Source organism: Oxyura jamaicensis, chromosome 2, assembly GCF_011077185.1.
Source record: "Oxyura jamaicensis isolate SHBP4307 breed ruddy duck chromosome 2, BPBGC_Ojam_1.0, whole genome shotgun sequence".
In the NCBI taxonomy this organism is placed as follows: domain Eukaryota; kingdom Metazoa; phylum Chordata; class Aves; order Anseriformes; family Anatidae; genus Oxyura; species Oxyura jamaicensis.
In genome coordinates, this window is record NC_048894.1 from 59884657 (window position 1) to 59907466 (window position 22810).

At 42.1% G+C, this 22810-nt stretch overlaps 1 protein-coding gene and 1 long non-coding RNA gene across 6 annotated transcripts in view; both read right to left on the bottom strand.

Moving 5' to 3' along the window:
• Positions 1-22810, bottom strand: part of POU6F2 (POU class 6 homeobox 2) — a 311497-nt gene that overhangs the window by 109768 nt on the left and 178919 nt on the right. The gene's annotated exons all lie outside the window — the stretch shown is intronic.
• LOC118162915 lies at positions 21327-22625 on the bottom strand. The gene is made up of 3 exons (XR_004748713.1): positions 22574-22625; positions 22065-22067; positions 21327-21502 (listed from the first exon to the last, which is right to left on the bottom strand). It is a non-coding gene; the product is annotated as an uncharacterized LOC118162915 (long non-coding RNA).

The window sequence follows — 22810 nt, forward strand, 5'->3', positions numbered from 1 at the left end:
GCACAGAACTTGGCTCTTGCCATTTCAAGGGCCTAATGCCTTTTTCCAGTTCCCCAGTAATGGAGAATGGATTTACTCAAATTGAAAAGTGTAACTAACTTGCGTTTGAACTGACATGGCCTGTTTTTCTTTTTCACCCTGTTGTTTCTCTTCTAATGAGGTATATGCCTTTCTTTTCTTTGAAACAAATTTCTAAAGATTGAATACACACACTGAACAGTCTAATGTGAGCCTGTGTTTACACTCTCTCCCTCCCGGGTAATGAGGGGTAGGTTAGCCAAATACCCAATGTATTTTTTTGCATATGCTTGAATATCCTTTTTGAGAGCAAAATGTGAGTTGCTTTAAACATGTTAGCATCCTCTTTGTGGAAAAAGAAGGAAGAGTCGGACTTGTGGCTGAAGAGATTAGTAATGGGATACAGAGCATGTTATTTCTAAATCACTGGTTCAAATCTAGTCTAGGTCAATACAGGGAACAAAAATCATTGCACTTTAATGGTGCTTTTGAGTGTTTTCTACCTTATAGAAGATGTATTAGATGTATTAGATGTATAGAAGATGTATTCTCACACAGATACCCACAGAGAGCCTGCACTGGAGGCAGGCTGCCACACACTCAAGGTAATAAATTGATGGTATCCCAATACCTATTAAGAAGATCATAAAGACTATGACCTTGGATGGCATCAATTGACACCTTTACTTGCACTTTCAGCAGAGAGGCTAAGGATAGAAAGAGTAAGGAGACCAAGTCATCTTCTTCCTAAAGGTGATCCCTCAAGGTTACAGCTGCAGAACACAGAGTTATGGGAAGAAACTTGCACTGCCAATGCTCTTCTGTACCATTTCTGCAGGTAAACAGAGGGCTTCACTTTCTACTGTTGTCATATCCAGCATCCTTCATAAGCACTAAATTTACTTTAAAGAATATAGGCAATAAAAAGGAAGTATTAAGAAGGAAACCATCATAATTTATCAGGTGCTTGTGGTGTCTCCACATTTTGATGAATACTGGAACTTCTCTGAAAAATGATCCACTGCATTAAATAAATCTGACATTTTTTTCCTTACCAAACTATAAAATGTACAATAATCCACTAGAATCTGAATAAAAAAAAAAAAAAAATTAAAAAAAAAAAAAAGAAAAAGTTGTTGTTCTAGGTAGAGAGCTTGACTAAGTATCAGGGCAGGAATATTTGGAATACTTCCCATTTTGAGATAATCTAGGGGCTATTTTCCTCTAGTTTATGACAACACTCTGTGAGTAAAGTTCCCTGAGTGTATTGTAAAAATTGCATTAGCCTATTTAAAATGCCCAAAGGCAAGAACAAGCTGTAGAAATTAGACTTTAATAAGCCATTTGCTTCCTCAGCTCAAATGGAACCTTAGGCCCCATATTATACAGATGGCTGAAACATTAACTGGAGTCAGGGTATCATCAAGACACAGGGGATCAATCATGAAATCATCTTGGGACTTTCAAGTAAAGACAGGCAATTAAAAATGCACCATAACATAGTCTGAGGGCAATGCAAGAGTTTGAATGCCAAGGGTTGGGTGTCAAGCAAGCCGTACCTGTATCAGGTAAACTCCTAATTTTACCAGCTGAAATTTTTTTGTTGGTGGTGGTGGTAGTTTTTTATTTAGTTAGTTTTTGTTTATTTTTGGTTTTGTGTGTGTGAAAACATGACTCACATGACTCTTAGGCATCAGGGAGCAGGAGTCTGAACATCAAGTCCTTATGCCAGATAAAAGAAGTTCTCAACTTACAGAGAGCAGGACTGGTCCCAGATGCTGTCTAAGAACAGAACAGTGTACACATGGAAAATCAAATGGCGTGGCATGGTATGTTCCTACAGATGGGATTTCCAGACCATATTGAACTCAAAAGAATGTTCCTATGGACCAGGATGAAAGACAACCTCCCATTTCTTGGGAAAAGTCTGCAGGACTCCTTTGAAAGAAACTAATTGACAGAGGGAAAAATGATCATCTAAAGGCCAACAGAGCCCAATATAAGATTTCACAGCCGAAGGGATGTGACAGGGAACAGATGAATGACACAAAGAAATTAACTTTGAAACAACAGTCTGCTGACTCAGAGAACAATGACCATGACTCATAATGGACATCTGACAATGTCTGGGTACTCTATGCACACACAATCTTTAATAACAGGAATTGCAGTTTATTTTTTTCTCTCCTTGTCTGTTTCAAATGCTCTAATATAGATTGGAACTTTAAAATCCATGGCAATTATGCAGGCCATGTATTTGACATTCCTTGAAGCAACAGTGCTTGTAGCAAAAGCAGTGCAATGACATACAGCTCGAGGAAGAGACTGTGCAGAATCCTGTCCTGCAGTTCAGAGGACTGACCAGTCCCCAGACCACAGGGTGCCCTCCCATTTCTATTGGGAAGGTGTCTCTGTGTGGGTTTGGGGCAAAGTGTTGTCAAGAGGAACTTGTTGAACTGCTTGTTGCCTTGAAAGGGTGATTTTGCTTTCTTTCTGATAACAGATCTGCAAGTGTGCATTCTATAATTGTTTACGGCAAATGGCTCTTCTGACAAAGAAATATTTATCCAGGTATAGCTGCAGCAATGGTTCTTTGAAGATCAGAAATTATTAGAAGTATCTTCAAAGAGTCTTTGAAGTGAGCCATGATTCCTTAACTAAAAGTGAAGTTACTGTAAGTGCAATGTGCTGGGAGTTTTGTGCATATGTGTGCGTGAGTGTGTGTGTCTGTGTGTTTTTTTCCTATACAATACAACCAAATAGTGGATCAAAGTGTTTGTGTCTTAAAAGGGTAGCCTTGATGCTGAGATGGTGGAAGTGTCCTGCGAATGACAAAGGACAATGTCACTTTCCCCCCTGCCTCAACCAAGGGAGGTAACGGAGGTACTATGCCCATCATGTGACTTAGTATGGCTGGTTGCTTTCATCTCTTACACTCTTTCTATATATACTATTACTCAGTGCTTCTGTCATTTTCCGCTTTCAGACTAGTCTGAAAGCTGGGAGACCTGAGACAATTTTGTTTTGTATTAACAATGCCAATATTCAAGCAGTTGCAAGTTGTGTTCCCAGCATGCAAATTGCAACTGACCAGAGAAGTCAGCTGAACAGCAGTGAAAACAGGCTAAGGAATGACTCAGAAAAGAGCAGTGTGTACACTACCAGGAGAAAGGGTAAAAATGCAGCCCAGACCAGTCCCTTCCTTTACAGTTAACAAAATGACCAACAGCAAGTACGAGAACCAGGTGTACAAGTGGCAGTCCTACCTTGCTGCAGGGCTGTGCCAATGCTGCTAGAGCAGCCTCAGGTTTTAACCTTGTTAACAACAGTCCTGTGGTCCTCATTATAACCTTGAACTTCTGTCTTCAGAAAAATAAAAAATGGTAGCAACAGGGTGGAAAAGGTGGTAAATAGAACAAAAGAGAACATGTGGCCTTGATCCTTCAAGGGCTGTAATGCTCTCAGTCCCTATTCAACTCCCAGGGAGAAAAGGTCACTCCCCACCAGCTGGGACACATGCACAGTACAATGCTGAGCATGGTATTCTTCATCAGTCATTGAAGAATAAAAATGGACTTAAAAACTTTCTCTAAATGACACCAGATATTACTTAATAGCTGTGGTATAGAAGTAATCTTGAGCATAGGTCACTGGGTTGGCAAGGAGGTGCTGTGCTGGGTGCTGTAACCTCAATATGTGTGCCGAAGATGGAGGTGTTCTTTTTTCAGATAAGGGATCAATGCACAGAGAGACTAAGCAACTTGCTCCACATGAGAAATTGTAGGAGAGCTGGGAAGCGAACTGTAATTTGGTAATCTGTCACACCACAAGCCATTCCTGAAGGTATGTGCCACTACACAAGGTACACTGTGCTTGCCTGCTGTTGACTCACAGAAGCTCTATTTTGCTGTCCTCAAGAATCTTCCATGATTCTCATTGTTTGCTGTGCATAGATAAGAATGTCTGTATTTAGTTGTGTGCCTTTCAAAACATACCACAACACCAATAGCAATTTTTTTTTGCAAGCTTTGAGCTAATTACAGCTCAATTTAAGCAGTCTGCCTATATTTCTCCTTCTAGTCTGTTTATTTTACTTGCAGAGAGATTAAAAACAAAGTTAAACAGCAGTTCTGGACTCTGTTGCTGTTCATGTGCTACAGGTGGACTGACTGCTCATTTTTAATTTGCAGTAAAATGAGAGGCTGAATACCAGATTTGTCTCCAGTCCCTACAGTTCATCAGCTCAACATGTTGCAGCTTTGGGTGCTAATTCTGGCACTGCTGTGCTTGGCATCTATCACCTCCTCACAGCAACAGTGAATTAGCTGCTCTCGGAGTGCTCTTGTGCTTCCACCTACCTAAATTTCCTGCTCATCGTTGAAATAAACAATCCAGTTATTCACATGGATAAATTGCTCATCAGTAGAAAATGGGGATGGGAGAATTAGGGGGAAGACTTTATAGGTGCTCCTCATTCCCTTTGTGTGAAGCCAGTCACACTTCTGTGTTAGGATGAAGCTCCAGCCACAGCTGAGCTGAAGGGCTGGAGAGTCCAGAGAACAGCTGCATTTCTCTGCCCGCTCACTGCACTATCCACTTTGTGGTTTTCTAAAGCGTGTCACGATGCTGTTTGATATTTCAGACATTTTTGTACACTGCAGAAAAGTTAATAGTAGTCCTTTGAATAACCTGCATCTAGATCTTTAGCTGTTAAACTGCATTTTCAATATTACTTGTTTTTAATTCAAAAGAGATATGCACCAATTAATAAAATAACTTCCACTTGAATGCATTATTTACCTGGAGCAGGTGACTATAGTTATAGAAAGGGAACACAATCCAAAGAATTTTGGACAACTGTCCAAAAATCTGCTTAAAAATCATTCACTATTTGTGTCCACATATTCAGTCAGAACTCTGTTGTGTCACCTTTTTGATGCACAAAGTAGTACCCTAGTGGCCTCATCAATGGAAATACTCACTTTTCCAGACCACATAATGGGAGAAAAGTAGAAGTTGGTAGCACATCAGTAATTCTCAAAAAAAATTCACAGGAAACTAGTCTTTGCCTTCCTTAAGGCATTACTGCCTCAGCTTTAATATTCAGGGTAATGGAATAACATTTTAAATAAGGGTTTAGGTATCATCAGCTGTATATGCTTAGCTATACCAAACCTGAATGATGCTACAAAGCATTCTTCTCATTGTTTGTCATCTCTGAGTTCCTCACTCTTTTAAACAAACAGTGTGTTAATGACCATAAAAATTAGTGGTTACTAATGCACTAAGGCTGTCATAGACATTAAATACAGTAGCTGTTGATATCATTTCGAGAATGATAACAGAATCCCACAGAACATGCTGTAAAAATACAGATAATTTAACCTAGGATGTAACCTAATAGGTCTATTTTATTAATCCAATAGAAACATACTGGCAGTGACATAACAAGATGGTGTGATTTTTTTTAATGGAACAAACATTATTTTATCTTAAATTTGTCCATTATATATAACCTCTTCATAAAACAATGCACAAGATTAACTTTTAACTGTAGAGAATTGAGAAAATTTTGATGATAATAAAAACATTAGACCTCATGTGAAATTGGTCACTAATGTATGATCAGAGATAATGTTTGGATTTGGAGGAGGGTAAGGGGAGAGAATTTACTTTCTGGAGTTTCCTTGCTTGTGAAATTGGTTGATTTCTCATCCTTCTGAGAAAGTATAAATGAAAAATACTACATAACTGCTGGGCAAACACCATTACTAGTTTTACTACGGTATCTTTAATGTCAATTAAATGGAGGCGAGTTTGTTCCTAAATAATGTATCTGAATGAAAAGCCTGAACCATTCAAAAGTATAAAATATAGAAACATGTTAGTGGTGACACAAGATCAAACTTTTTGCTTAAAATGATTTCTGATTAAAAAAGTTAACGGCATAAACGCTTCTCAAGTGGGATGAACTTTCTCTCATGGCAACCCTAAGAACAAAAGTTGGCACAGTGAGTGCACACGGAAATCTGAAACCACTACTCTACGTTTGTTTTGCCAAGTTTTAACTAAGTAGATGCAAAAACTGTTCCTTTAATTTTCAGTGCCAGGTATTTTGTCTTTACTCTGTTGATTTTAATAGCTTGCTCTGAAGCTTGGAAATGAATGTTTCTTCCATCATCAACCTAAAACTTTTCCATTTGCCAGCTATGGATGTTTTTTCTACTGTGTGTTTTCAACAAAGCTGAAATTAATATGGTTCCCTTTGATTTTCCATCCAAGCACTGGGGAGCATGGGGCAAGCTATGCTTTCATCTCCATCCTTGAGACAGAGCCAGGTCCAGCATCACATGACCACAAAAACACTCCTTTCTCCCCTGCTCACCCCAGTCTTCCAAGTAAGGCATTTTTTTTGGACTTATATTTGTCTAAAAGCTACCTGAAAAGACCAGCTCCACTGGGGGCCCTCAGCATTCTGCTGTGGAGGGCAATTCCTATCATCTCGAGGAGTTCAACTGTTCTTCTCATACAGAGACCGCGCTTTGTGCAGGCATATCCACAACTGCCTCTCTTTCCTGCCATCTGTCTGTATTTATTTCTTTACACACACTTATGGTGGCAGTCTGGCAGTCCTAGCCTTCAAATAGGGGACCAGAGAAAATACAAATTTGGCTAAACATTTTGTTCAGAAAGCCTTTTTTATGCGACTATGAGCAAAAGGAGTTGTGTAAACTGCCTTTATTTTTTCAGGAATATTTAGAACTTTATTTTTCTTGCCTAATAGCTACCCAACCATTAGAAGTGATGATAACTGCATCAGAAAAAAACATATATGAAGATCAGATCTGTAAGTGAAGGCAAGTGTTCTTTAAGAGATCATGCAGTACAACACTTTTCACTGTCAGGTTTGCAGCATATACTGCTGACCATTTTACATATTTGGATTATGGATCACATGGATTTCCAGTTCATAAAGAGACTAAATACCAGGAAAACACATTATGATTTAATGGTTTGCACTGGAAAATAAAGAAGGGAAGCCAAGAACATAAGACCTCTTACATCTGTGAATGTGGTCCATGGACCAGTACAGGCAAAATGAGAAGTCATTTCCATCTGAATTCTTTTTACAGTGGTATTCTTAAATGACTTCATTGTAATAGCCCCTAATCAACTTGCACATGAAATGTCATCTAACTTCTTGTGATCATATTGCTAGAAGCATTGTTGATTTAACTTATGCTACAATAATTTCATGATTTGATCACAGTATATCTGCAAAATTGATAAGCTTTTAGATCCATGCATGATTCTCTCACTTTTTTTCAGCTGCAGCTGGAAGTGGCCTTTTTGGCAGATACTGTCTGGTGGGTGCCTTGCAGACATGCATCTCAATTCACTGAGTGGGCTCTGTTTGCCCCCTGCCATGAGAGCAGTCTAAAGAAACACCCCCGAGAGAACTGCAGGGAAAATGTGCTAGTCACAGCCCACACCTTCTGCCAGTGGGGGTATGAATACACAGCACATGCCACAGAGAAGCTCTGTGTGCACTGAGATTCAGAAAAATGCCTTTGGCTTACATACTGATTTGAAACTTTAATCTCCCCATGGAAGACTTTAATCAGAAACCATTTTCATAATTTGTAAACTCTGCCAAATGTTTGATTTCAGGCGGTTTAAGTGATCAAACCTTCTGGTAGAAAATAAATAACAATCAAACCATCAGACAAAGAAAGCAGTTATAAATAATTAAATATGCTCTACTGACAGATACTATTCCCACCTGGATGCTATGCTTCCAAGATGCAAAGCGGTTTTTCTAATTAGAACAAAACATCACCTTGTGTGTGAGAAAAAGTCACATCAGAAACAGAGATTTAGGACTGATTGTCTTATGGATGAAGATCAGAGCCTGGGAATCCACTTCTTATTCCTGAACCTACTGTGCCTGTACAACTTTGGGCATGGCAGTTAATCTGCCTCACATTTCTGCTCAATAAACGAAAAGGAGGGATAAAAAAACTTCACTTCCATCACCACAGGAAAGCTAAAATACAGCAACATGCACTAAGGGGTCAAAGATACAGAAAGTTTTATTTCCACATGGAAGAGATTGTTATAGAGCTACCTCCTACCCTATACTAATGATATATAGATGGTTTGAAAGCACCCCTTTGTTTCCTACTTTTTGATAATGTCTGAGTAATGCTTTTATTCCCAGCAGCTTATAAGACTTTCTGAGATCTCCAGTAATAAGAATGTCTTTTAAAATGAACTCAACTCAGACACATTTTAGGCACTTGTCTCACACCGTGTTTTGAGGATGCCTGAGAATGAAAAACAATCCCAGATTTCCTGGAAGACTGGTACTTGGGGTTTGTTGTACACCACTGTGAACACCTCTATCATCAAACGAGACACATTACTAGAGCCAACTAAACCAAACTAGCTAATGATAATAACAATAAAAAAATCCATGAGAAAATTTTCCCAACACCACATCACAGGTAATAAAGCGATTCCTCTAGTGCAGTAAGGAAGGCCAAAGAAACAGAAAGATGACAAAAGAAAATGAAGAAAGGAAAAAAAATTCAAGGGCAATAACTATAGGCCCCCAGTGGGCTTGTTATGTGAATAGGCTGCAGGTAACCACATCCTGCTACCCTGATGATTCATAAATTCTGTTGTCTTGTTAAAGAGTCTGAAGACTACTGACCTGACTTCTTTTGTTAATATAACTGCAACGTTTTGTGCTTAGACTTTCATTTACATATGAAATTTTAACCATTGTGTGAGTTTGCACCAATGATTATCACCTCACAAATTACAGAAGATTAAATGAGAAATGGAAATTCCTTTCCTTCTCCTGTTCAACAGGCCCCTCCTTCCCTGTCCCTAACCCCTTGCAAAATAATTCTCAGACTCTCAGGAGTAGCAATGCTAAAGACTTCTTGTTTTTGTTTCTGACTATATTACAAGTAATAATTCCAATAAATCAAGATATGTGACTAGATTATATGATGTTGCTGGATAGGTGAGACATTTTTACATACCATATAAAGCTTTTGCAGGCAACATTCAGCCATTTTATCCACAGAAAACATATAGAGAGGGTCAGAAGACAGAGGGAAGAGTAGTCAGATGAGGTGGTTTGGAGGTAGTCTCCATGCACAAAGCTTGTATTGGCTTTAACTCAACAGCTTGAAATAGGAGAAAACAACTGTTCCTCTTAAGACTTATTTCTGAAGAGCAAAATCACAGAATCATAGAATGGTTTGGGTTGGAAGGGACCTTAATGATCATCCAGTTCCACCCCCATGCCATGGGAAGGGACACCTTCCATTAGACCAGGTTGCTCAAAGCCCCATCCAACTTGGCCTTGAACACTTCCAGGATGGGGCATCCACTTCTCTGGGCAACCTGTGCCAGTGCCTCAATAACCTCTGAGTAAAGAGTATTTTCCTTGTGTCTAATCTAAATCTCCCTTCTTTTACTTTAAAACCATTACTCTTTGACTTATGACTACACTCCCTGAAAAATAGTCCCTTTCCAGCGTTCCTGTAGGCCTCTTTTAGGTATTGGAAGGCTGCTATAAGGTCAGCCTGGAGCCTTCTCCTCAGATCTGCTCTCAATCCATTCTCTACCCAGCCTGTATTTTTGCTCAGGATCACCCTGATCCAGGTGCAGGATCTTGCACTTGTCCATTTTGAACTTCGTGAACTTCATATGCAAAGGCAGCTGAGACCAGGTCGAGTCCAGCTGCTTATGGCTACTCATGACTGTGAAAATTCAAGAGAAAGGCAGGTCTGGGATTTGTCCTGTCCAGTTTTTGTACTCTTTTTTTCCCAATCTTAAGAAGGCACAAAATGAATCAAGGTGGATTTATCCCTTCATTACAGGGCAAAAATATGTTCACAAGGCAAAAAGAAAAACACAGTAAGCTTGTCTCTCAGCAGTTACCATTTTGAGTGTTTACTCATGTAAGCATGTATCAAGGATGTACCTTTAAAATTTTATAATATGCAACTTCAAAAAAAGGATCAACCATTATTTCCTTTATCTATGATTCTATTACCTTTACAGTAATTACAGCTACTGAAAATAAACCCTAAAGACCCCTCCTTTTCTCCCAGACAACTTCTTGTCTATAAAAACTAAAAAGCTCTCAATGGTCACCTCTTACAGATAAAGAACTACAATAAAGATGCACATACTGACTAGCCTTAGTTTCAGTATCTCAAAGCAAAAATGCTGCAAATAAAAATATATGAATCACCATGACCAGTGAAGACAGTGGGAGAAACTCTTCTCTGAATTTCACAGAGTAATGAGAGCAGGGTCAGTTCATTTACACTGCTGAAACCAAAAGGAAAATGTGACCTTTGCTTTCTTATTTCTAAGAGTTTTTTTGTTTTGTGGATCTGATTCTTACTTTTCTTAACTGTTGTGCCACTAACAGTGCACTCGGTACTTGCTTTGCCACCCTTAATAGATAATGCAGGAGACGTCTGCTGTCTAGACTTACTGCCCTTTCCAATAATGAGGGTGTGCAAACCCTTAATAGTGTACATAGCAATAAAATTTGAAATAAAACAGTAGAAACAAAACCAAAATACCATAAAAACTCCCCAAATCCTGGTTTCTTGCTTGCTTTCTCATAGCTCCTGCATGGAATCATATTTCACCTTTACTGTGTTGTCATTCTCATTAACCAAAGGCAGCTTATATTTTCTTTTAAACATTACATTGGAGGGCAGTAGGAGCCCGCTGAGTTTTAAGGCAGCTGCAAGCTGTTTTGCCTTACACAGGCTGGACGTCACCTTCAGAAAGGAAGGTGCTCTTTGGTCTCTGCCACGATTGCATCCCCCGAGCTCTCCACACCCCCAGCAGCTGCTTCACACAGCTTTTTGCTTTAGGGATATGGCACTGAGCATGGGGCATTTAGCAGGATGATGCCAGGCTGCTGTTTATTTATGTGACCCTCCAAAGCCTCAAATATAGCACAGGCATTTATGAATAGCATGCATAAACTGTTTTATCACTGTATTTCCCTTAACTCCACTCTGCACCGATTGCATGTTCCCTCCAATCTCTTTTCTTGTTCTTTTTTCAAGACCACCTTCTGTTTTGTGTGATCTTACATACAACACATTTATTCTTCTTGGACCATGTATTCAAAAAAAAAAAAAAAAAGAAGGATAAAGAAAGAAAGATGGAAAGAAGGAAAGAAAGTATGAAGGAAAGAAAGGAAGAAGGCAAAAGTAACAGAGAATAGTAAAAATCCAGAGTCAAATGTGAGTGGCACAGCTATAATTCTTTATGAAGCAGCAGGTAAGATTGATTGTCAAGGGTCAAAAGGCTAGGTCAAACTCCCCTCATTCGTCAGCTGAATGTCATTTTTGTTTTCCCTGTCACCAGATAGCTTTAAAAAAAATTGCAACTCCTTCCTCATTATCTGGGACTTGGCTCCTTTCCTGCCATCCAGTATTAATGAAACTGTGCTTCAAGCCTGGCCTTCATCTTTGAGGTTCTTCTTCATGTACTTCTTCCCTTTCTTAAGTACTATAGAGCGAGGACAATTTTAAAGATCATTTGCTCACACAGAGAAGTTGGAAAATTGCTGCTACAGTGAGAACGATTTGAAAACATACATGCACTATAAAGGTCTGAATGAACAAAAATGTAATTAAATCATAGCAGGCCCAAAACCCAAACAGCAGTGTAACTGAATCATGGTTAAATTCATGCACCTCATATTCTTTAAAGAAAAACAACATGATATAATATTTTAAATTCATTTAAGATAAAAACAAACAAACAAACAAAAACAAAACAAAACAAAACAAAAAAACACTTTTTTGTATAATTACAAGCTGCTCACCACTGGAATAATGCTAATTCTGACACTATCAATCAATTCACTGTGAATATGATTTATATATGCCTGATTCAGATAAAAACATAGCCAATAATTCATTAAAAAGAATTATCTGTCTAAATTAGTTGAAGTTAAATTACACCTCAGTGGTGCATGTTCAGCTGGACTGAGAAGGGATGCCAATTCACAGAATCACAGAATCACAGAATTTCTAGGTTGGAAGAGACCTCAAGATCATCGAGTCCAACCTAACCTAACACTAACAGTCCCCACTAAACCATATCCCTAAGCTCTACATCAAAACGTCTTTTGAAGACTTCCAGGGATGGTGACTCCACCACCTCCCTGGGCAGCCTGTTCCAATGCCTCACAACCCTTTCAGTAAAGAAGCTCTTCCTAACATCTAACCTAAAACTCCCCTGGCGCAACTTTAGCCCATTCCCCCTCATCCTGTCACCAGGCATGTGGGAGAACAGGCCAACCCCCACCTCTCTACAGCCTCCTTTAAGGTATCTGTAGAGAGCGATAAGGTCGCCCCTGAGCCTCCTCTTCTCCAAGGCTGAATAAGCCCAGCTCCTTCAGCCGCTCCTCGTAGGACTTGTTCTCCAGGCCCCTCACCAGCTTCGTCGCCCTTCTTTGGACCCGCTCAAGCACCTCGATGTCCTTCTTGTAGCGAGGGGCCCAAAACTGAACACAGTACTCGAGGTGCGGCCTCACCAGAGCCGAGTACAGGGGGACGATCACCTCCCTAGCCCTGCTGGTCACACTATTTCTGATACAAGCCAGGATGCCGTTGGCCTTCTTGGCCACCTGAGCACACTGCTGGCTCATATTCAGCCGACTGTCCACTATCACTCCCAGGTCCTTCTCCGCCTGGCAGCTCTCCAACCACTCATCTCCCAGCCTGTAGCTCTGCTTGGGGTTATTACGCCCCAGGTGCAGGACCCAGCACTTGGCCTTGTTAAACTTCATGCAGTTGACCTCAGCCCATCGGTGCAGCCTATCCAGATCCTCCTGCAGAGCCTTCCTACCCTCGAGCAGATCGACACACGCACCTAACTTGGTGTCATCTGCAAACTTACTGAGGGTGCACTCAATGCCCTCGTCCAGATCATTGATGAAGATGTTAAAGAGGACCGGCCCCAGCACCGAGCCCTGGGGGACGCCACTAGTGACTGGCCTCCAACTGGACTTGACTCCATTTACCACAACTCTTTGGGCCCGGCTATCCAGCCAGTTTCTAACCCAACGAAGCGTGCGCCAGTCCAAGCCAAGAGCAGCCAGTTTCTTGAGGAGAATGCTGTGGGAGACGGTGTCAAAAGCCTTGCTGAAGTCAAGGTAGACCACATCCACAGCCTTTCCCTCGTCCACCCAGCGCGACACTTTGTCATAGAAGGAGATCAGGTTCGTCAAGCAGGACCTGCCTTCCATAAACCCATGCTGACTGGGCCTGATCGCCTGCTTGCCCTTCAAGTGCCGCATGATGACTCCCAAGAGGATCTGCTCCATGAGCTTCCCTGGTACTGAGGTCAAACTGACAGGCCTGTAGTTCCCCGGGTCAGCCCTCCGGCCCTTCTTGTAGATGGGCGTCACATTCGCTAGCCGCCAGTCAGCTGGGACCTCCCCCGATAGCCAGGACTGCTGATAAATGATGGATAGTGGCTTGGCCAGCTCCTCTGCCAGTTCTCTCAGTACCCTTGGGTGGATCCCATCCGGCCCCATCGACTTGTGCACATCCAAGTGCCGTAGCAGGTCACCAACCAGTTCTTCGTGGATGGTGAGGGCCACATCCTGCTCCCCATCCCCTTCCACCAGCTCAGGGTACTGGGAATCCAGAAAACAACCGGTATTGCCGCTAAAGACTGAGGCAAAGAAGGCATTGAGCACCTCCGCCTTTTCCTCATCTTTTGTAACTAAGTTTCCCCCTGCATCCAGTAAAGGATGGAGATTCTCCTTTGTCCTCTTTTTTGTGTTGATGTATTTATAAAAGCGTTTTTTGTTATCTTTAACGGCAGTAGCCAGATTGAGCTCCAGATGAGCTTTGGCCTTCCTAATTTTGTCCCTGCACAGCCTCGCTACATCCTTATAGTCCTCCCTAGTGGCCTGCCCACTTTTCCAAAGATTATAAACCCTCTTTTTTCTCCTAAGCTCAAGCCACAGTTCTCTGTTCAGCCAGGCTGGTCTTCTTCCCCGCTGGCTCATCTTTGGGCACATGGGAACAGACCGCTCCTGCGCCATTAGGATTTGCCTCTTGAAGAGCGCCCAGCCTTCCTGGACCCCTCTGCCCTTCAGAACCGCCTCCCAAGGGACTCTACCAACCAGTGTCCTGAGCAGCCCAAAGTCAGCCCTCCGAAAGTCCAGTACTGTGGTTTTACTGGTTCCCTTCCTGGCCTCGCCAAGAATAGTGAACTCCACCATTTCGTGGTCACTCTGCCCAAGACAGCTCCCGACAATCACATCCTCCACCAGTCCTTCTCTGTTTGTGAAGAGAAGGTCTAGCGGGGCACCACCCCTGGTAGGCTCACTAATCAGCTGTGTCAGGAAGCTATCTTCCACTTTCTCCAGAAACCTCCTAGACTGCTTTCTCTGGGCTGTGTTGTGCTTCCAGGATATGTCAGGGAAGTTGAAGTCCCCCACGAGTACAAGCGCTGAAGATTTCGCAACTTCTGTCAGCTGCCTGTAGAACTCCTCATCCGTCTCCTCATCCTGGTTCGGCGGTCTATAGCAGACCCCGACCAGGACACTAGCCTTGTTGTCCCTGCTGATCCTAACCCAAAGGGACTCGATCTTGTCATTCCTAGCCTCGAGTTCTACAACATCGAAAGACTCTCTAATATAGAGAGCCACACCGCCACCCCTTCTGTGCTGTCTGTCCCTTCTGAAGAGCCTATAGCCAGGCATCGCAGCACTCCAGTCATGAGACTGGTCCCACCACGTTTCCGTGATGGCAACCAAGTCGTAGCCTGCCCGCTGCACGATGGCTTCCAGCTCCTCCTGTTTGTTACCCATGCTGCGTGCATTGGTGTAGATGCACTTCAGCTGGGCCATTACCTTATTCCCCGGCCTTGCTATTGTTCCCCCTGACACAGCTCCAACAATCCTTGCTTCACCCCCATCCCCCTTCTTCAAGCCAGTGGTTGGTGATCCAGGGGATGCTTCTTCAAATAAAATCCTTTTGGGTCAAAAGTAGCTTCAGGTGCAATTATCTTCTTGTGCACCTAATATAAAGGCAATGCTCTTGTGTTTACTGAGTGTATTTCCTGAAGGATCTTGGTAAATTATACAAAAAATTAAACCTCATCTGAAGCCAATTAAACATCAGCATGTTATCAGCATTCTTCTCATCCTAATCCAAACATAGCACCCTACCAGCTACTAGGAGGAAAACTGTCCTAACTGACACCAGGACAGATAGTTGTCAGTAAGGGGAAAATCAAAATAAACTATAACTCACATCAAAAAAGAAAAGGTTCTGATTTCAAAATCATCAGTGGACAGTCTACATACAACTTGTGAGAGCTATTTCAAGGCCTGGCTGCTGCAGGAACATAAGCTAGTCTCTGTCTCCAACCATGTGTGGAAGATAATACACATTAAAAATGTGCAGAATTCAGCCAACATAGCAGTGGATCACAGAGTTATTTAGAATAGAGACAAGAGATTCACAAGCTGACAGTAATTATTTAATTCAGAACTTCAGGGCACCTGGTTCTGCTGTGATATCTGACAGCAATGTTGGAGTTTAGAATAGACCAGTCTGGGAAACTACTGATATTTTTGGCACGTTTTCAAGGAGTAACAAATATGATGTGTTTCCAAAATGTTAGCTAAAACAACTCAGTTTCTATTAACTCTCAATGAATATAAAATTAAGGAAATTTCAACTAGAGAAAAGAATCAAAATAAAGGGAAGTGAAAAGGAAAAAACAAAAACAAAACCAAAAACAAACAAACAAAAAAAGCATTCTTAATGCAAAACTAAGTTCTCCTTCAAGATGTTTTGCTTTACATCAAATTTCCAGTGGCTACAAAATTTGAAATTTCAACTTAGAGATGAGACAAGGATGGCAACAATCAAAATTTGAATAGAGAGCTTGTCATTACAATAATACTGATCATAGAACTGTATTTGAGTGTACACAATGATTTTCTAGCCAAGCTACAGTGTGGACATCATCCTGCATGTGTGTGCTGCAAAGTACCAGTTTAAAACCTCAGGTTGGTAACAGAACTCTTGGGTCAAGACAAGGGCATGGATGAAAATAACTGGAAACCAAAGTTGGGCACTGTCTAGGAGATCCTACTTTCATTATGCAAAATGACTGATTATGATATCTCAGCTGGGTTTTGCACTGGGCCTTGTTCACTGAAATATTAATAGATGACATGTAGCTAAACAGTACAACAAAATCATGATACTGTGCTGAGATCTACCACCACAAACCCTTTTACTTCTGCGAGTAAACACTAATTCATTACAGGCTGTTGCCCAGACTGCTGCCCTGTCACATGACAAGCTACAGACTTCTCTACTACCCAGAGATCCTAGGAAATACACAGGTACGTTTTTTGGTGATAAATAGAGGACAAATAAGCTGAGGAGGCCAGAAATCCTTCACTGTGGCTCAGGTGGGAGCAGGGAGCATGGAGACGTCTAAAAGGCAAGTCCTTACTTTAATGGCCTGGAAGAGACACAGGTCGTTGTGCAGTTCTTCCAGGTGCAGTGAAGCCTCATGTTTCAGATCTCTGTGTGACACTCAGCGTTGTTCCCCTCAATTAGCTGAGGAACATTTATTTATTACATGGAAGCCATTATTTTTAACACTGATGTTCATACACCTTGAAATAATTTCTAAACAGACTTCTCCTCAAAGAACATTGCCCTCTCACCTCCACTTTATTCATTTTGTGATTTTCTGCAGAATTATAATCAGTTACTAACAGCCTTGTTATTGCTCTATGAACAAGACTTCTCTTATTTACTTTGTTCCTCTACGTAGCTGTGTATCACACCTACACATTTTGCAGATTCACATAATACAGAACAGCATCCCTCTTCCCTGTCACCAGCTTCTTATGCTGAGCCTGTTTTCCTAGGTGGTGAAGTACCTTCTCACCTCTTTTAAAGTTGCCTCCCATCTCCAACCCCCATTCCCAACTCACATCTGATGTGGTTTACTGCTTTCAGATTTTGGGAGAGGTTGAACCTTAACGCACTGACATTTCTGTTCTTTCCTGCTCCCTGTTCTGTTCTTTAAGGTTTACATTTTATTCATGAAAATTACATAAACCTGCCACTTCAGCATTTTTACAGCTCTCTCCAGTCATTATTTGGGCTTGATACCATCTTTATGTCTTCCGTCTAATCTCCTATGATGAACCCCAGGTTTATGGTGAAATAGCACAAAATGACATATATGCTCTGATCCTGTTGATTTATCTCTTTCAATACCTCACCTCTTTCTGTAGTTGTACTTTAGGAGTACTCAAGATAGTCCTAAAATTCTACATCATGAATTCTGCAAATTAATCCAGAACTGCATTTTTCTAAAAAATCACAGAACCAACAAGCCTGGACTTTGCAAGACTGAAGGTCAGAGTCTAGAAGCTATTGCAAGAGCTGTTAAAATAAACCTGCAGCATCATCAGAAAGGCATGTAAGACTACTATGTGTTTAGCTTCAAAAGAGTGCAGATATATGCAAACCTGATTAAATGAGCTCTGATAGCAATATGGTCCATAAAAATGAAGGGTTTAACAGACTCCCTTCTAAACTTGGCTTTGCTGCAAGTTCTGCGTATGTAACCAACAGCAGGAAAAGTCACAGGTCTTCTCCCAGCCTCACAGCAAAACACAGCATACAAAAAGGAAAAGATCTAAAATGCAGACGGGTTCTTCCTGCTTTGGCTTATTGCTGCTCATTAGATTTTCCTGTTGGAAAGTGATTTCTACCTACGTGTGAGTGAAATAGAGCTATTTCTTGCAGCTGTTGGATATGGGGAAGTCAAAAGTAGGGCAGAGAACTACAGATATTGCTTCATCACACTGAAACATCATTTTATGGCACTGAATTGAAAGATTCCTAAATACTTAAAGCATGAGCCAGATGATGCAATTATCACTTGAGTGCAATTCCTGTTCACTCATGGAAATTTGACTAAGAACTGTAAGAACTTACAAACTTGCCTTGTTACAAGATTATTCCTTATGCCTCACATGTATCATGAGTAGCTGGAGCAGACAACTACATAAAAAATAATTTAGACCATGGACAGAAATGATTTCTTAGAATTGGGGTGTAAAGCTTTATAAGAACGTTAATGCAGAGAGCTGTGAATTGTATGAATTTGTCGGTTTCATTTTAACATTAAATGGAGATTTAATATGACTACTTTCATTTGTCACAAATGCATATAAGCAAGGCTGAAGGACTAATATGCAGAGACCTGAAACAGTTTTTTTCAACAGGAAGCTCTGCATTTCTGCAGGCTTAGCAATACCACTATTTTAAGAAATGAGAATCAACTTTAATGTTTACTCCTGTAACACTGTGTTGCCTACAGTGTCAGTAAATTTACGAACAGTTTATAATTTTAACTGTCTCCCAGACAGTGGGTCATATGTGCATTAAAGTAGTCATAATAACCTGTCAGTAAAAATTTCCAGTAGCACATTCACAGCAGAAAATGTTTGCAAGTTGAGCATCGCGCCTATGCACTGGCAGAACAGCTTCTCCTGTGGAGTGGTACAACCAACACCTCTGAAAAGTAATTTCTGAAAAGCAATTCATTTGAAATACTAGCTGGGATTTTTTTTTTTCTTTTAATTTCCATATTTTATTTCCAGAATTCACCAAATAGCACTTTTAGCACAGAGACATCGACCAGAAAATTGCTTGTTCTTGCCCCCTAGAAATTGCCCCTAGGGAAAGCAATAACTATCCATATGTGACTTATGAGTTATTATTTATTATCTGTACTGTGTAGGGTGCAAAAAGTGAGAGAGGCTTTAAAAGTACTTTGAGAGGCAGCATTCGACATTCTGCAACCTGTCAACCAGTTTGTTTTCATTTCAGCTACAACCTTCTCAGGATTTGGATGCCCTCATGTTCTCCTCTCCTGTTAGGAGCTGCTCTTGCTCCCCTTCTAGTAAGCTCCTTCCACTGGGACCAGGCCCACTGGGATGCTCTTGCTGTTTAATCTCAGCAAGCAGAATGCTTTAAGGGGCCTGCATCCACCTACAATGTCACCTAGCAAAGTACCGAAATCTTAACTATTATCCGTCAGACATTCCTAGTGCCACTTGTTCCTCCTGGGGGGGTCACAGCACCAGTAAGGTCAGCAGCAATCTAAAGCACAATGCTCACTCCAGTGAACTGAGCTGGGCAAGCACCTTGCTTTCCCTCTTACTAGCTTAAGAAACACAGAAAATGAGAGGGAAAGCATTCTGCTTTGAACCCTTCTGCAGTGAGATGCCACCGGCTGAGGTATTAGGAGAGAATACTTCTTTCTCTCTCACGGACACACATTGGCTAGTGTTTAAGATTTATGTGTGCCTTTGGGAGGAAGAAGTGCTTCAGTTTACTCAGATCATTACACACAGTGTATTAAATGGGTCTGCTCATGCCTTCTGAAAGAAGGCATCATTATCTGAGGTTAAGGGGAGCCCCAAAAAAGGTGGCCCCAGTATTCCTGCTAATGAACATCCACCCTCATACTAACAAGCCAAAGGTTACATTCTTCTGTTTCAACACAGATGAGGTAAACTTACTTTTACCTGTCCAGTGAGCCTCTGCAAGAGAGAGCCAACATGTAAAGCATTTAAATTGAGCATTTAGAAGTTATGGGACGAGTGCCTTTCTTTCTATGTCTTGCTTTAAAACCAACAAATGAACGATCTCCAATACCCACTGATACAGACCCTTGAAGACAGGTAGAAAATGAGCTTAGAGTGTGTAGACAATTCAATAAAGTCATATTACGGAGAGTGTTTTTCTCTATAACTTCAAATGGAGGTTTATCATAATGCAAAAAAAAAAAAAAAAAAAAAAAAAAAGTCCTTGACTCTAATCCCAAAGCTAATACTTCCATGATTCATAAGTGTGTTTGCTCAGCACACCAGAAATTAAATTCAAATAGCCAAGTATAAATTTGGTAACTTTGCTTTTGATTTACTAAACACATATCCTGGATGTAAGAACATATGAATAAAACATATCTGCATTAACTTTAAAGAAATTGTTTGTAAATCTAAATGCATATCACAGAATCACAGGATCATCTAGGTTGGAAGAGACCTCCAAGATCACCTAGTCCAACCTCTGACCTAATACGAACAAGTCCTTTACTAAACCATATCACTAAGCTCTACATCTACATGTCTTTTAAAGACCTCAAGGGATGGTGACTCAACCACTTCCTTGGGCAGCCTATTCCAGTGGCTAACAACCATTTCAGTAAACAAGTTTTTCCTAATATCCAACCTAAACCTCCCCTGGCGCAACTTTATGCCATTCCCCCTTGTCTGGTCATCAGGCATGTGGGAGAATAGGCCAACCCCCACCTCGCTACAGCCTCCTTTAAGGTACCTGCAGAGAGCGATAAGGTTGCCCCTGAGCCTCCTTTTCTCCAGGCTGAACAAGCCCAGCTCCCTCAGCCGCTCCTCGTAAGACTTGTCCTCCAGACACCTCACCAGCTTCGTTGCCCTTCTCTGGACACGCTTGAGCACCTCGATGTCCTTCTTGTAGCGAGGGGCCCAAAACTGAACACAGTACTCGAGGTGCGGCCTCACCAGAGCCGAGTACAGGGGGACAATCACTTCCCTGGACCTGCTGGCCACGCTGTTTCTTATACAAGCCAGGATGCTGTTGGCCTTCTTGGCTGCCTGAGCACACTGCTGGCTCATATTCAGCCGACTATCAACCATCACTCCCAGGTCCTTCTCTGACAGGCAGCTTTCTAACCATTCATCTCCCATCCTGTAGCACTACTTGGGTTTGTTGTGCCTCAGGTGCAGAACCCGGCACTTGGCCTTGCTGAACTTCATACCGTTGGCCTTAGCCCATTGGTCCACCCTGTCCATCCATATCCTCCTGCAGAGCCTTCCTACCCTTGAGCAGATCGACACACGCACCTAACTTGGTGTCGTCTGCAAACTTGCTGAGGGCGCACTCAATGCCCTCATCCAGATCATCAGTAAAGATATTAAACAGAACTGGCCCCAGTACTGAGCCCTGAGGGACTCCACTAGTGACTGGCCTCCAACTGGATTTAACGCCATTCATCACGTCTCTTTGGGCCTGGCTATCCAGCCACTTTTTAACCCAATGAAGCGTATGCGAGTCCAAGTCATGAGCAGCCAGTTTCTTGAGGAGAATGCTGTGGGGAATGGTGTCAAAAGCCTTACTGAAGTCAAGGTAGACCACATCCACAGCCATTCCTTCATCCACTAAGTGTGCCACTTTGTCATAGAAAGAGATCAGGTTTGTCAAGCAGGATCTGCCTTTCGTAAACCCATGCTGACTGGGCCTGATCGCCTGCTTGCCCTGTAAGTGCCATGTGATGACACTCAATCTGCACCATGAGCTTCCCTGGCACTGAGTTCAAACTAACAGGATGTGGTGGTTTTACTCGGGTGCGAGCTCCACCACAACTGCTCTCTCACTCCCCCTCCTCAAAGAGGAATGGGAAGAAAATACGATGAAAGGGCCTCAAGGGTTGAGATAAGGGTGAGGAGATCGCACAGTAATTATTGTGATGGGCAAAACAAACTCAGCATAGGGAGATAGTAAGATCTATTGCCTATTACTAACGAGCTAGAGAAGTGAGAAACAAAGGAAAGAAACCAAAAGCACTTCCCCCCCCCCCCCCCCCCATCCGCCCTCTTCCACCTCCCCCCCCGAGTGGCATAGGGGAATGGGGGAATGGGGGTTATGGTCAGTCTATAGCGCTTCTTCTCTGCTGCTCCTTCTCAGTCACTCTTGTCCCCTGTGCTGTGGGGTCCCTCCCACGGGATGCAGTCCTTGCTGAACTGATCCGATGTGGGCTTCCCACAGGCAGTAGCTCTTCAAGAACTGCTCCAGATATGGGTCTGTACCATGGGGTCCATCCTTCAGGAGCAAACTGCTCCAACCTGGATCCCCCATGGGCAGCAGCTCCTGCCAGGTCACCTGCTCCTGAGTGGTCTCCTCTCCACGACCTACAGGTCTGGCCTGGAATCTGCTCCAGCAGGGGTATTCCACAGGCTGCAGCCTTTGTCGGTGCAGGCCCACCTTCTCCACCATGGTCTCCTCCACGGGCTGCAGCATGGAACCCTGCTCCACCGTGGTACTCCATGGGCTGCAGGGGGACATCCTGCTTCACCATGGTCCTCACCACAGACCGCAGGGGACTTCTGCTCCGGCGCCTGGAGAACCTCTCCCCCTCCTTCTTCACTGACCTTGGTGCCTGCAAGGCTGTTCCTCACTCCTCTCACTCTCCCAGCTGCTGTGTGGCACAGCACTTTTTTTTCCCCTGTCTTAAATATGCTCTCACAGAGGCACAAAACAACATCACTTATTGGCTCAGCTCTGGTCAGTAGTGAGGCCCTTATCAAACATGGGACAGCTTCTAAATCCTTCTCACAGAAGCCACTCCTATGTCTCCCTGCTACCAAAACCTTTCCACATAAACCCACTACACAGGCCTATAGTTTCCCAGGTCTACCCTCTGGCCCTTCTTGTAGATGGGCGTCACGTTTGTTAGCCGAAATGATTTTGTGATTCTGTGAAAAATCAACATGTTTAAGTAGCATTCTGAATAGATGCTTAAAAGCTCTAATTATGTAAAAAAAAAAAAAAAAAGTGACCTCAGTTTTTTGAAGTCAAACTTCATTCTCAATGTATTATGTATAAATTTCTACCCCTTTTGCATGAGG